General features: G+C 58.9%; 1 protein-coding gene across 5 annotated transcripts in view; it reads left to right on the top strand.

The window, feature by feature from the left end:
* Positions 1 to 14,430, top strand: part of SBF1 (SET binding factor 1) — a 77,868-nt gene that overhangs the window by 6,517 nt on the left and 56,921 nt on the right. The gene's annotated exons all lie outside the window — the stretch shown is intronic.

The following is a 14,430-nucleotide window of genomic DNA, read 5'->3' as shown; positions in this document are numbered from 1 at the left end:
CTGACCCTGCCCTGGGCAGCTTGAGGCCATTCCCTCGGGGCCTGGCGCTGGGGCCTTGGCTCCAGAGACTCATCCCCCCTCTCTGCCCGCTCCTGGCAGGGAGTTGCAGAGGGCCAGGAGGTCTCCCCTCAGCCTCCTCTTCTCCAGACTGAACCCCCCCAGTTCCCCCAGCCGCTCCCCAGCAGACCTGTGCTCCAGACCCTGCCCCAGCTCCGTTGCCCTTCTCTGGCCACGCTCGAGTCATTCAATGGCCTTTTTGGGGTGAGGAGCCCAAAACTGAACCCAGGAATCGAGGGGCGGCCTCGCCAGTGCCCAGCACAGCGGTAGGGTTGCTGTCAGGCCGGCAGCGTGGCGCTGGCAGTGCCTGGGTGTGAACACTCCGCCAGCCCTGCAGCAGAGCCACAGCCCGTCAGGGCCACACCAGTCCCCGCGTGGGTGCTGCTGGGCGATCCCCTCACCACTTCTGAACCCCTCTTGAGCTGTGCCCACGCCTGCCGTGTGCTGGCTGGCGTCAGGCCCTGCTCGGGCACCTGGTCTCTCCCTGCCACCACTTCTCCTTCCCTGGCACCTCTCTCCGTGACTGTTTCCTGTGGCTGCCGGAGCTTGGTTCGGTTGACGCGCGCTGGCAGCCTCTCGCGGTGGTGCTGGGGCAGCTGGAGGCCCCGCGGCTGTCTCGTGCGGTTGGCAGCTCTGTTTCTCAAAGGTCACTGAGTGGGCTGATGCTTTGAAACGGTCTAAATCAGGCACAAGAAGCATCTCGGTGTAAAGCTTTCCATGGGCTCACCTCTGTGTGTTGTAAACCTGTGATGGGGCCTAAGACAAGATGGAAAATTCTCTCTGCCCCGTCTCGGGTGATCCTCCTTTTTCATGGGGGAATCGGTGTGTTTGGTACCGGTGTGGGATGAGTTGTTGTGGCCCTGGAGCAGCAGCTGGGCGGGATGAATTGGCAGGAATGGTTTAATGCTCTGGTCTGGTCGTTCCTCCCGCTTTGTGAGGAGTCTGTCCTGTGGCCAGCTGGATCTCGTGGCCAGAAGCTCCTGTGACCATCGCCGAGGGTGGCTGGCGTTCGCGTGACTGCATCACACCTGTGTCACGGTTTCAGGAAAGTGGGTGAATGTGAGGAGGAAGCATCAGTCCAAAACATATGTTGTAACTAGATTCTTTAACTGTTAGTAATATTTTGTTTACTGCCAGTGAGGATTTTGCAAATTTCTTTTTCATTTCTCTCACTTGAGCACATATTTATCTCAGTTTGAGCAGGAATCCAAAGACTTTGTTTGCAGCAAGCTTCACTTTTCCCTTTTCTAGAGCTGGGATGCCAGGCTCGGAAAGCATCTGCGGTTTTATGGATGCTCAAAGCACAAACAAAGACGACTTGGCCCGCGGTAGAACCGTGCCCTGGGGTTCCCCAGGCTGCCCAGCTGCGTGCTGCGGGGGCTCCCGCTGCAGGCCGGGAGTTGGACCCTCCGGTTGGGCTCCCCGAGGGCCCGGGGGAGCAGAGGAGTGGTGGGATGGTGCTGCTGAGCTTTTCTCTCCACCTCTTGCCGTGGTTGTGGCGTGAAGCCTTCCGGGGCCGAGCTGCTTGTCATTTCCTTGCTGTGGCTCCAACACTTTTGACCACTAAATAACTCTTGTTATGTCGAACCAGACATTTGAGAGCCTGCACGTGCCTCGGGGCAGGGATTGTCCTGCTTCGAGGAACACATCTTTCCCACATCCACAGCGCGTTCATCCCTTCCAGTTTTGCAACTGGGAAAAATGAGGTGGGGAGGGTTTGGTGAAGGCAGCAGCAGGGGTGGAGGTCGGGGCATGGGGAAGAGCAGCGTGTGAGGCCCCTTGGCTCCCAGGAGCAAAGGCCCTACTCTTGCACCGATTCAAATGGGGTTTTGTTTATGGTGCAGCCCAAAAGTGCCACGTGTCGCTCTGCCGGGAACAGCCTGCATATTTGGCAGCTGCCTCTGCCTTGTAACTGAGATTCGGAGAGTCTTACACATTATTTTTAAGTTTCTGGATGCTTTTTGATCAAGATGATGCAGCAGGAAGTTTTCTGGGGAGGAAAAGCTGAGTCTCTCTATTCATCAGAGGTGTTTTTGTGTTGTGGGTAACTGTAGGAGCAGAAAGCTAGTCCGGCTGCTTACCTCCTCTCTGTGTGGCACCTTCCTCCCCAAACCAGCGGTCTCCGAAACGTGCCGATGGCCCAGATAACCCCCCTCTTCAGTCCGGTGGCGGCGCACCCTTTCCAAAGCTGAACCCCAGAGAGAAGGGCAGGTGTCCTTCCGGAGGTGCCGGTCACCCTGCCCCGTCCTGAGGGACCCGAGGGATCCCAGCCGGGGTGCGTGGGCTGGCAGGGAGCCCCTCCTGCAGAGCCCGGGGCGAGCCCACGTCCTCCCGGCAGCCTCCAGGTCAGCTCCGCTCAAAACCGCGATAAATTTGCTCTTTTAGCCTGGGAAAAGACTTCTGACCTCGTTTTAGGGACCTTGCCCAAATATTCCTTGTTTCGGTTTAGATAGCTGCCGTCAGGCATCTCGTGTTTTGGGAACTGAGATGTTGATTGGGACCTGGAAGAGCCTGCAGCGGGTGACACGCAGGGCTGGCGGGTGTGTGGGGAACGGGGCGGATGTTTTCATGGCACGGTGCTGGGACCAGGTACCCCCTTGGCTGTGACACCCCGACAGTTGTCGCAGCATAAACGTGCCACTGTCACCCCCCCCGGGGCGCGTAGCACGGTGGTGGCAGTGGGTGCTGGTTATGTCCGTCCCCATCTGGCAGTGGCGACCCTGGAAATGCACCTTCCCAAGGCACGTGAGAGGAGCTTGAACCCCCGGGGCCGGTCACCCCCCCCGGCGTGGCTGGGGGTCACCCCGAAGGGCCGTGGTGGGAGAGTCGGTCAGCGCAGCTGCTGCCGCGCGGAGAGGGGGATGCTGTCCCGCGCTCGCCCTCGAACACAACATCTCTGTTCAGCGCTGAGCGGGGCGAAGCCAGAGGACAATTGTTTGCTTCAGCCTCTTCTGGGGGAGCGGCTACGGCGGCAGCGGGGGGACTGGCGAGGGGATGCGTCATGAGTTGTATTTAGAAATGAGTGAAACCGCGGCTCTTGTGGGCTCCCACATCATCGGGATGTGTTGCCAGGGAGGACGGAGGGCTTTGGGTGGCACTTGGGGCTTGGTCAGCGGTGGGGTCGGTACGGCAGGGCTTCCTTTGGGGAGGCAGGGGGTTAGAAACGGGGAGAGATGAGCTCTGGGATGAGATAACCGGGAGCTTCGCAGCCCTAGTTAGGAAGGAGGTCAGGCAGCGTGCGTGGTGAAGCGTGGCGTACCAAAGATAGACTGCTCCAGTTTACCTCCTAGCGAGAAGAAGGAGAGCCGGGCTGATTTATGCAGCAGTTATCTGCAGGAGTGACTCCTGCGGGTTATCAACGAGGCAAGGAGGTTAAACGCTACGTCTGGCGATGCGTTGGGTATTTGTGTGGCTGAGAATACCTGCGGTGGCCTCGGGGAGGCTGAGGAAGGAAGGTGCTGCCTCACCGCCCGGGCCAGCTCCGCTGGAGCAAGTTTCTGTGCAGGCTGTGGCCGGTAAATCCGCGCTGCGGCTGCGCCTGCTTGGCCCACGCTGGAGATTAAACCTGGGTGTCTGGTCGTCATGTGATGGTTCCTGTTCATTAGCTCATGTTATACGGGATAAGGAAAGTGTGGGGGCAGCTCCCGGGCGGTTCAGATCAAGAGGAGCCAGCTTACGGCGGTGATAACGGGGAGCTGGGCTTCGCTGCTGGCCGTGGGCGCAGGCGGCGCTTCCCTCCCCTCCGAGGCGAGGGGTGAGGGGTGACGGGGCCCTTCCCCGTCTGAGGGGCGCTGGTGCCGCCGCCGTGGCTGCGCGCGGGAGAGCCGGCAGCGACGGCCCGTGGAGGGTGTAAACAGCCCGTTATGCAAAACCGCGCAGGGGAGAGGTGGGAGCGAGGCACCGCTGCAGCGGGTTTTGGGATGGATGTTAATCATAGCCTCCCGTAATGAGCAGCGAGAGAACCGTATGTTGGTAAGGTTTGCAGCTGATGTGGAGTTGAGAGAAAGGACTTGCCGGTATCTTAAAGCACAAAAATAATTTGGGGAGCTACTCAGCTCTTGCTGTGATTTGCCCCAGAATGAGATCAAGTTTTCTGTAATAATAACGAGTCAGGGGTTTGTCTGGGGGGGGGCAGAGCCCTGCTTTCGGGCAGGTGAGAGCAGCCTGGAGTGCCTGTGCTGGGGGGGCCAGGCCCAGCACACGGCTGAGGCTCGGCTTTGCCAAATCCCCCCGTGCCGGGGCTGCACCTCTGCCGTCGAGCTCAGCTCAGGCCCTCGCCCCGGAAGGGGGCTCGGTTCAGGCGTGCTCGTACGCCTGGTGTGACGAGGAGATCACAATACGTTGAAGCTGGCAAAGCGGTGACTAAGAGGACGTACACCTGCGAGTGTCCGAGCGTGTAAGTGCCACACGGTCTGATGGAGCCCCGGGCGCTCAACAAGGGGTTGGGCTGAAACGCCGGGGTTCTGGGTCTGCTCTGCCTCATGCCCGGAGAAGGGTCTCCCGGAGTGTCACTGGCCTCTGAGTCCTTCCTAGCCACGGGGCTGCCTCTTCGACCGGAGGAGCTTGGCTAGAGGAGGACAGTTCAGCAGGCTTCTTCCACCTCTGACACCTGGCACACTCCTCGATCAACCTTGCCTTCGTTTTATTCCCGAGCAAAACGTTGGCGTCCTTGGGGCTGGGAGCGAAGGGAACTGTGCAGCTCATGGCTGGGCCTGACCTGTGTCTGAGGGACTCGGCCGTTGGCTTGTGGGGCTGGGGCAGGCCAGGTTGTGTGCCAGGCCGTGAGCTCTGCCCGTGTCTGGTCAGGCTCAGCAGACACCAAGTGACGGGTCTGGTCCTTGTGCTGCTCCCAGCAGCCGTCTCAGGAGCTTCTCGGACCCGTGTCCTCGCTCCCTGGCCTCCTCCTCCTCCGGGCACATGTCTGTGCCGTTCCTCTCCGCTGGGGAAGGGGGGCGATTCAGAAACGCTCTCCCAAAATGCTGGTGTTGGGGGCTCAGGTGATGCTGTTCTGGCCACGGCAGCTCCCAGGTGCTGCTCATCCCACGGGCAGGGAGCCGGTGAGTGGGGGCTCAGCGACAGGGGCCTGGCTGGGCCGGGAGAGTCAGGTGTTGTCTCGGCTGGAAGCCCCGGCTGGGCTGCAGGCCCTCGCTGTGCACCGCGCACGTCTTAAAGATGACTTGAGTGCAGGCAAGCCAAGGAGGGCTCCTGCTCCTGAGGTTTCTCGGGAGCGTGTCAGAGAACTGACGTGCGTGTTGTGCAGCCAGCGCTTGGCTGTCAGTGTCTTCTACTGGATTGTCCTGGGGGGGTGAGTCAGAGGAGCACTTTTATTTCACATTTTATTTATTTAAAAATGAGTTGGGAACAAAAAGCAGTTCTGTGGCATCAGGGAGGATCTTTCATGTTTTGCTACTTCAGTTCTAGGATAAACCCCGGCTGGTTTGGGTCACTGCATGTATTTTTAATTCTCCAGTCTGTTCTAGTGCCGCTTTCCTTGACATCCCAGCAGGACGAGCGCGTCCCTGTGGATGGAAAAGCATAAAGCCTCGACTGAGGATTTCCTCAAAACCATTCCGTAAAGCAGAGGCCGTGCGGGACTGGCCTGCGTGTCCGTGCTGCGAAGCGAAAGCGCTGCCCCGCTGGCCTGCGGCGGGCGCCGTGCCGGAGGCACCGCAAACAGCCCGCGTCTGTCCTGGAGCCGTGACCTGCCTCTCCTGACCCGAGTCTTTTCTGTCTAGCGGCCCAGCAGCCTGTGACTCTTTGTGAGGGATTTCTGCCACTGGTTCAATAAATTAAACTTCTTGTTCTCCTGTCTTTAGCTTCAGCTCTCCAAGTTTCTCTCAGCTGTCTTGACTCTGGTCCATGTTTTCACTTTTTATTTTCCTCTCTGTTTGGGCTGGGTTTTGGCTCTGTTTGATGGCTGCTTTGCTCGTTTCACACAGCGATCTGCATCCTTACTCTTTTAACCTTACCTCCTTTCCTTTGCATCCCTGTTTTGTTTTGCCCTGGGTCCTGGCAGTGGAGATCACTTTACCATCACATTAGTGCAGGGATGGGAGCGTTGGTTCTCTTCTGACCTTAAGTTTTGTTGACAACTCTCGTTTTATAGAACCACCATTTAAAAATGTTGCATCTCTCGGAAGTTCCTCTCCATCCAGTTTGTCAGGACTTCATACGTTTTTTAAAATGCTGATGCAGGAACTCGAGGTTTGCCATCTGCTCGGGGCTCGTTCTCGTCAGAACGAACTGTTCGAGGAGCAGCTCCAGCTGCCGGGGTCGTGGCTCCACCCGCAGTCTCCTGGTTTAACGTGACATTTGGAGGGTAGCAGAGAGCATGAGAAGCCCATAAGATGTGGGCTTGGCGAGCCGGAGGGGGGGTCATTGCAGGGCCCCCCCACCCCGGGGCAGCTCGGCGCTGGCGGGTGCTGCCGGGGCGCTGTGGGCGGAGGTGCCGCGGTGCCGGTTGCGGGTTGCAGTGGCGGGACTGTCGGCGATCTGCGGGTGAGGACTCTTGCTGCCGAGGAACTCTCTTCCTTCCATGGCCACCACGTGGGGTTTTGCTCTGTCGTGGTGGTGGTGGTGGGTGTTTCAAGGCCAGTGAAGCTCCGAGCCTGCGGGTGCTGTCAGCAGGGAAAAGTCCTGCCCCTTCTTCTGGGCTCTGTTGCTGGGGATTTCTCAACTAAGGCCTCCAGGAGAGGAGCACGAGGCCAGAATTCAAGGCCGTGGAGCAGGTAGCCTTTTGAAAGAGCCATCTCCTGAAGCAGGATTATGGAGACGGATGCTCAAGGCGCATTTCATGTTCTGATTAATGGCATTACTGCTGCTTTTCCCGTTGTTGGCAGACTACAGAATGACACCGCTGGGTTTGGGGGTTTTTCACTCGTCTCTTCAGGGGTGGGTGCAGAATAGTCTGGCTGTCACTGGCTCCTCCAGAATTTGAAGGAGAGGAAGGCTGCACCAGATCTGTTAGAGAACAAATAAAAATAAACCCTAGAGAACTGCTTTTTTTTTTTGGCAAGAATGGACGAGTGTTGTAAAACGCCACGTCAGGGGTGCGCAGCTGTCGCCTGCCTTGCTCAGAGGTGTGCTGGGGGGTCTAACGGTGAGGTTACCCAGATCGTGTCTAATCCGTACAGAAGTCACACCTCCCCAGGACGAGTGTCATAACCACCGCTTCACTATGGTCTTGGCCTTTTCAGAGAAGGTTTTGCCCCAGACAAAAGTGGCTACTTTTTCATAAAGGCCCTTCGTAAGCATCCGTGCATCTGTGGGCATATCTCTGGGCATATCTTGGCCCTTTCTTCTGGATGTGAAAAACCCCAGGTGGCATCAGGCCAAGGGGAATAAACACGATCTGTCATCTGACATGGTCTCAGCACGCTAGAATGAGTAGAGGGCACTGCGAGCACCGTTTCTTTAGAAATTCAGACGTTTTGGGCTTGTTGTTGGGTAAAGTCATGAGACAAGTGTTTCATGAAACTATAAGGGGTTTTGGACCTCTGAATCATTTGTTTAAAGAAATCTGTTCCCAGCTAAGGATGCAGTAGGAAGTGGCGAGGGAAGCTGAGGCTGCTCCGTCATCGTGCAGTCCTGCCAGGCAGCGAGAGGAGTGATGATGGAGGGTAAGGGCTGGCTGTGGGGGCAGCGATGAGTGCCGGTGTTGGTGCTGCCTGGGCTCCTCCAACCAGGATTTTCTGGCTTTTACCGTAAAAGGTGCCGTTTTCGTTCGTAGCACGCGGGCACATGAAGTGTTTGTGAGTCCACCTAAAGTGGAAGGTGAGAAGTAAACATCTCGGGAATGGAAGGTGTGTGTGACTAAAAGCAAACGCATTGTTGTTCTCCTCTGGGTGGGATGATGGCGTGACTGCCTCGAGTGATGTGGGGGTGGGTGTCTTGGCAAGGGAGGTGGTTTCAGTTTGGGAGATGAAGGGCTGTCTGTAGCCCTGATCCAGGGAGAGCACTGGGGGTAGCTCGAGGAGGATAGATACCTTTGTGGAGGTAAAACAAAAATAACCCACCCGAAACCCCTCGAAACAGACCCCCCAAACAACCACACCTCCCCCCAAAAGTCACAGCTTTCATCCTAGTTTTGTCAGCCCGTGGAAAGCAGACTCATCTTTGGCATTAAAGGGTAATTACAAAATTTAATACCATCTGACTTCCAGTTTCAGTTCAAATGGTGGGTTTTCCTGAAAGCGTGTCCTTTCTTTTCCTCCTTGGACAACCTGCACGGTCTGGAGGTGGAGAACGGTATCCTCAGCACTCTCCCCCTTCAGTGCGCCCCTCACCAGTGTCCATCCCTGAATCCTGCTTCCCTTTCCCGGGCTTTCGGGGTGTCCCTGCAGTACAGAGGCAGCAGCTCGGAGTATCTGGGGTTTAGGAGGCGCGCTCAGGGCACTGGGAAAGTCACCTGTGGTGAGTGGTGCCCGGGGAGCAGAGCTGCTGCCCCGGCGTGAGCGGTGAGCTGCCGCGTGTCTGCCCCGCGTGTGAATTCCTCTTGGGTGCTTTGTCTGCAGCCGTTACATTCAGCTGTTGCCCAGTTCTAGGTCCAATTTTATATATTTCTGCTTGTACAGCTGGAGAAGATGGATAATCCAAGTCCTCCGAGGAAACAGTCCTGATGGCTTAGGGAATATAAACTAGAGAGAGGGTGGCATCTGCCAGCTGGATGCTAGTAAGTGCTCGCTATGGTTGACTTGAAGTCCAGGAATCTGGGGGAGTTGGGAACGGTCAGGGTGAGGTTCATGCTTGGACTGGAGGAGCTTCAAGGACTTTTCCAACCCAGATGGTTCTGGGATTCTGTATAGGTGTAGTTTCTCCCCTGGACAGGGAAGTCCAAGGCTTGCCCACGTTGCAGAGAGCCCTGTGCCCGCACCGTGCTCAGCGTAGCCTTTTCCCTGCGGGAGGGTAACGGGACAAATGTAAAGTTACTTTAGTGCTTTTAATCTTCATTTACATTGGTATTAAAATAGGGTTTTTAAATTGTTTTAATTTAATTCAGTCTACCCCTGTGCAGCGGTTTGCCTCCAGCACTGTGGGCCCTCGTGGCGCTGCTGCCTGGCTTGCAGGGCTGGGGTGAGGGGCTGGAGCCCGGTGGGTGAGGGCAGTGCTCAGGGCTGAGGGGACAAAATACTTGGAGTCTTGCGCCTGGCTGTGTGCAGGGCTGGCAGCACGGGCCGTCGCTGCAGGAGATTCCCCTGCAGGACACAAATTTCCGAGTCCCAGGGAACTCTGAGTGAGCAGTGGCCAGAACCAGGACAGGGAGCCCAAAAGCAGGGGGTGAAGGGTGAACAGCCCGGCAAGGATAAAGCTCATGGAGTGGGGAGGGAGGAAGATGCACGACTTGGAGGTGGAGGAGGGACGTGTGGCTCCTCCCAGGCAGCAGCGTGGGGTGACCTTGGAGATGTCCCCAGGTGCAGTGACCGCCCGGGGGCCTGTCCTGTCCTGTGCGGCCCCACCGGCAGCGCAGCCCGTGCTCCTAGGCTCTGACGGGGAGGACGAGGCTGCTGTGGGATTTGCCCATCTTCTGACAGATGGCGAGACTGCCAGGCGTTCCCGTAAATCCCAGGATTTACCGGCGTGTTCCAGCAGCGGAGCGTGGTACGGCGCTCGGCCGAGGCGAATGGGCTGGGGGGAGCGTCGGCGAGCTCTGTGCCACGGCCGCCCGGGGCTGGATGTGGTCAGGGAGCTGGCCCAGGGGAGGGGGGAGCGTGGTCAGCCCCCGTCATGGTCTCAGCCCCCGCAGAATGACCCGGCAAGCCTCGGAAAGGCATCGTACATAAACCGGCTCCTCCTGGAGCGCGCCAGGGCTGGGGCAGTGGGAGTGTGAGACCCTGCCGGGAAACACGGACCCAGTTTGGGGTGAAAGGAGAGGGCAAGTGGGCAGGAACTGAATGTCCTGGCTCACGGGGTTCCGCGTCTGGGAATAGCGTGACGGGGTCAGAAGGGTTTTTGAGGAGAATGGGCTCTAAATTTTCCCCTCATCTCCAAAGGGCTTTTGAGTTGGTTCTGTGGAAGTAACAGCGCAGGCGAATCAGTAACAGAAAAGGATGTGTGGTTGGACCGGGCTTTGGGCAACTGGGGCTAGTGGGAGGTGGCCCTGCCCGGCCAGGGGGTGGCACTGGATGGGCTTTAACGTCCCTTCAACCCAAACCCTTCTAGATACGATTCTGTGTATGTCGGTGCCCGTGTGGGCAGGCTTGGAGCCCAGCAGGACAGATCCGTAGGGGAACCCGAGGATCCCTGTCCACGGCAGCTCAGCGCTCGGGCTCAGCACCACGCAGGCACCGGGCTGGACGGCTCCAGGGCGGGTGCGGGTCGCGCTCCGTGGGGTGAACCAGCACGTGGGCAGCGGTGACAGGTCGGAGCTTGGTGGCCTCAGGAGCCCCGAGCCGAGGCAGTGCAGACCTCCCGGTTGGAGGTCGCCGTCCGGACTTTGTGGAGGGCTGTTTCTAAAGGCAGGGCCCTTTCCCGGGCGCTGCCCAGGACTTTGTGCTGAGGGGGCAGCAGGTTTTCTCTGAAGCGCGGTGGCTTTCAGATTTCCAGAAGGTTCCGTGACGAAGCTGTCGTCAGTGAGGTTCTGTGGGTAGGAAGGTGTAGGGGCCTCTCTCCCTGGACCTCCCCCTGGTCCGTAGCTTCTCCTTTTCCGCAGGATCCTGACAGGTTTTGGTCTTGTCTCTGGGGATTTTGGATTACGGTGGTTTCCTGTGGGTTGTGCTCATACGTTTTACAGCAGCTTCTCTTGCTGTGTGATGGAGTTTTCTTGGGCAAAAAAAATACACTTTCCAAACATGGTAACCTGAGAAGAGGTAGTCAGTGAGCTGTACTGCTGCACTTAAAAATAAAGAAGAGTGGCTGGACTTGATTCCTCCTTTATTTCCAACTTTATGGGATGATGAGCGTCCATCACAGCAGCTTGTTCCCTTGTGCTGACAGCCTTGGAGCAGCAATGGCACCTCACGCTAGTAGCTTGTTCCCCATAAATCAGCTGCCAGGGCTTTCTGGGTCGGCACTTACCGACCTCACGGATCTTTGAGGCTCATGGTGAAGCGTCAGGGCGTGGGGAGGTGTCTGGGGGGGCTGCAGGAGCGGGGTTCCCTGTGCTGGGCTTGGGCCACTGGCGCAGAGGAGCCGCCTGAGCGCGGGGGACGCGCCGAGCTCCCGCGCTGCTCCTGCCTCGCCCTGCTCTGTCTCGCTGCACCACTGACAAAAGTTGTGTTCCTGGTATTGTTTGCTGTTGTCACTCTGCAAAACCCAAAAAAGCGCTTTTGTGTGTTGAAGGGGACTCAACGGGAAGCTGGGGTTTTCTGAGTAGCGTGCAGCCCTTCAGCTGTCTTCCCTTATATAGACACAACCTCTGCGCTCACCTCCTCGGCGGGGAGATCTGCGAGAAGGGGATGTGAAAGAGCAGTGCCGGGGCTGGGGGCACCCGGAGGAACTGCCCTGCCCGCCAGCTCTTCGTCTGCCCCCGCCCTGCCCCGCGCAGCCGCAGCGCTGCCTCCTGCGCACGGGCACACGCCTGTGCAAAGGGCTCTCACACAACCCCGTGTGCGCACACGGCAGAGCCCCCCGCCCGGGAAAGGGGGTGTAGAAGAGGGCAGATGGCTCAGGCGTGGGGTGTCAGTGCTCGGCCGCCAGCAGCCAACCCCTTTCGTCTCTTCACCCCAGTTTCCCCATGCTCCCTCCTCCCCAGACCTCCTGGCTGCTTGTTCTCCCCTCCTTTGATCCCTCTGTAAGCCCCCCCCATCTTACCCAGCCCCCAGATGCTCTGCCCCTGCACCCCCAGGCCAGGTTTCGGGGTCCTGGTGCTTCTGAGCCGCTCCTGGCCAGCCGTGGGGCAGGTGGGTGCCGATCAGGGGGGAGCCCACATTGGAGAGATGATCTGGGCATTCCCTCCTTTGTGTTGCTCAAGAGCTTTTATTCGTGGATCTCAAAACGCCGTATCAAATGCCAAGTCCCCCCACCAGTGTCTGGGGAGATCTGCCGCCTCTGCTGTGTTTGCCTCGGGTGCAGGAAGCGCCCAGGGCCAGCGCGATGTAGGGAAAAGCTCCCGCAGAGCCGGTGCGAAGGGTGCTCCCGTGATCACCAGAAACGAGTTCCCCCGAGCCACTTCGAGCTTGGCTGCAGACCAGCTGCGGTAAGGGACATCTGCTCGCCCCTGCCTGAAGCCACAGGAGGGTTCAGCAGTCTTAATTTCTTGTTGATTTTCCCAACCAACAGCGGTTCCTTTCACTGGAAGTAGCAGCAGATCCCCTCATCCCTGCGCACGAGTCCCCCGTCCGCGTAGGACCAGTGAAGGCTTCACCCCTGTGAGTGTCCCTAAATCCTCAGCCTAACTCTGAGCCGTGCCAGAGGGCTGAGCTTAGCTCTGGGGGGACGAGCAGGCACTGTCTGTGGCACCGTGGTGGCACGTGGGTCTCTGCTCTGCAGGGACCGAGCACCTGGAGCGGCCAGATGGGAGGCTGGTGTGCTGGAGCGAGGGTGTTGGGAGCTGTGCCCCGCCGGGGCAGCTCCTTTTCTTGCCTTTCTCTCTGGAGAGGAGAGCCCTCTCCGCGCTGGCTGTGCGCGGCGGGGATTTTCTTTCTCTTGCTAACACGGACGCGTGCCCCGTGACGCTGCTCGCTCTCCGGGCGCTGCTTTTACATTCGCTCTTGGGCTGCCGGCGCTTTGCTGGGAGCTCTGGGAGCCTGGCTGGGATCGGCCTCGGGCAGCAGAGCCAGTGCAGGGCCCCCGGTGCTGCCCCCCCTTGCCTCCAGCCCCTCTCTGCTGCAGTTTCTGTCAGGGCAAAGCAGCCCAACCCCTACATCTACTTCAAACCAATGCCCTCAGCGGGAGGGATTGGGGAACGTGCATTTTCTAGCAGTCTGCAGCTTTTAAAGGGTGATGTGACTCGAGCTCTGGCTTTAAACGGACAGAGGGGAGATTTAGATGGGATCTGAGGCAGAAATTGTTCCCTGTGAGGGGGGTGAGGCCCTGGCACAGGCTGCCCAGAGCAGCTGTGGCTGCCCCCTCCCTGGAAGGGTTCAAGGCCAGGCTGGACGGGGCTTTGGGCAACCTGGGCTGGTGGAAGGTGGCCCTGCCCGGGGCAGGGGGTGGCACTGGATGGGATTTAAGGTCCCTCCCAACCCAAACCAGTCTGTGATTCTGTGGCTCTGGGAGAAGCTGTCCCGTGCAGGAGCTGCTGATGCTGTGGGCAGGAGCCGGGTGTGGGGTGCAGGAGGGCAGCGGGGCCAGGGCTGACCTTGGCCGCAGCAGCCGGGCTGCCTGGGCTCCCTGCCTGCAGCTCTGCCTCCAGCCTTCCTCGGGCGCCCTGCCTCCAGCTTCATCCTCAGGGCCAGTTCCAGCTCGAGTGAAGTGGCCATCGGTGCCTGGTTTGCCCAGTCTCGCGGTGCTCACGTGGGTTAAGCGCTGCAGAAGGGTTAATGCGGCACTACAGGGTGGTTGGTTTGTTGTTTGTTTGTTTTTTTTTTTCTGTGGTTGTTTTGTTTTCTTGCAGCATGAATGTTTCTCTTGTGTTTTCTTTTCCCCTTAAGGACAAAAGTTATTTTTCCACTGGCTGTTCCTTTCACTTAGTCCCAGGCACCAGCCCGGGGGTGTGAGCGGCACTTTGCTCCGCAGGGCTGTGAGGTGCTCGGCGCTGCAGCCTGGCTCCTCGGGGTGCAGCCTGGCTCCTCGGGGTGCAGCCTGGCTCCTCGGGGTGCAGCCTGGCTCCTCGGGGTGCAGCCTGGCTCCTCGGGGTGCAGCCTGGCTCCTCGGGGTGCAGCCTGGCTCCTGGGGCCGGGGGCTGGCAGGCTCTGGGTCTGCGTTTTCTCTGTGGCCCCGAGGAAGGTGCATAACGTGCCTGTCCAGCTCAGCGCGGGCTTGTGGCTACTCGCTGGAGGCAAGGGAAGCCCAAAAGGTGTGTGAGGTGGCCCCTGCCTGAGTACAGGCCTGTGCCCTGCGCCCCGCGCTGCCCGCTCAGCCCCCAGACCACGACAGAGCGATTTGGGTGCTGAAAAGGGCGTTCCTGGGGCCGGGGGGGGAACTGTTTGTTACGTTTCTGGGGTTCCCGCATGCTGTTGTATCTCGCATCGCTCTGCAGACTCAGATGCCGTCGGTGACCTGGTCTGGTGGCCTCATCTGTCACCTGAGGTTTGGGAAGTGCCCGGAGCCTGGCTGGCACCTGGCCAGCGATGTGGCTGCCGGGGGCCTCGTCCCCGAGGGAACATGCTGGCCCTCCCGCCGGCAGCTGGCCGCAGAGCGTTTCCTCTCGTGGCCCTCCCTTTCTCTTTCACTGAAATCGTTTGCAGCGGGATTATTTGTCTTGGCTCCGGCGTTTTGTCTCAGCCCATGAGGGCTTTGGGGTTCGTGGAATTTTCCAAGCACTGGGGTGACTGG

The sequence above is a fragment of the Athene noctua genome, chromosome 3 (assembly GCF_965140245.1).
Source record: "Athene noctua chromosome 3, bAthNoc1.hap1.1, whole genome shotgun sequence".
Lineage (NCBI taxonomy): Eukaryota > Metazoa > Chordata > Aves > Strigiformes > Strigidae > Athene > Athene noctua.
Note: the sequence above shows the minus strand (reverse complement) of the source record. Positions and strands in the feature narration are given on the sequence as shown.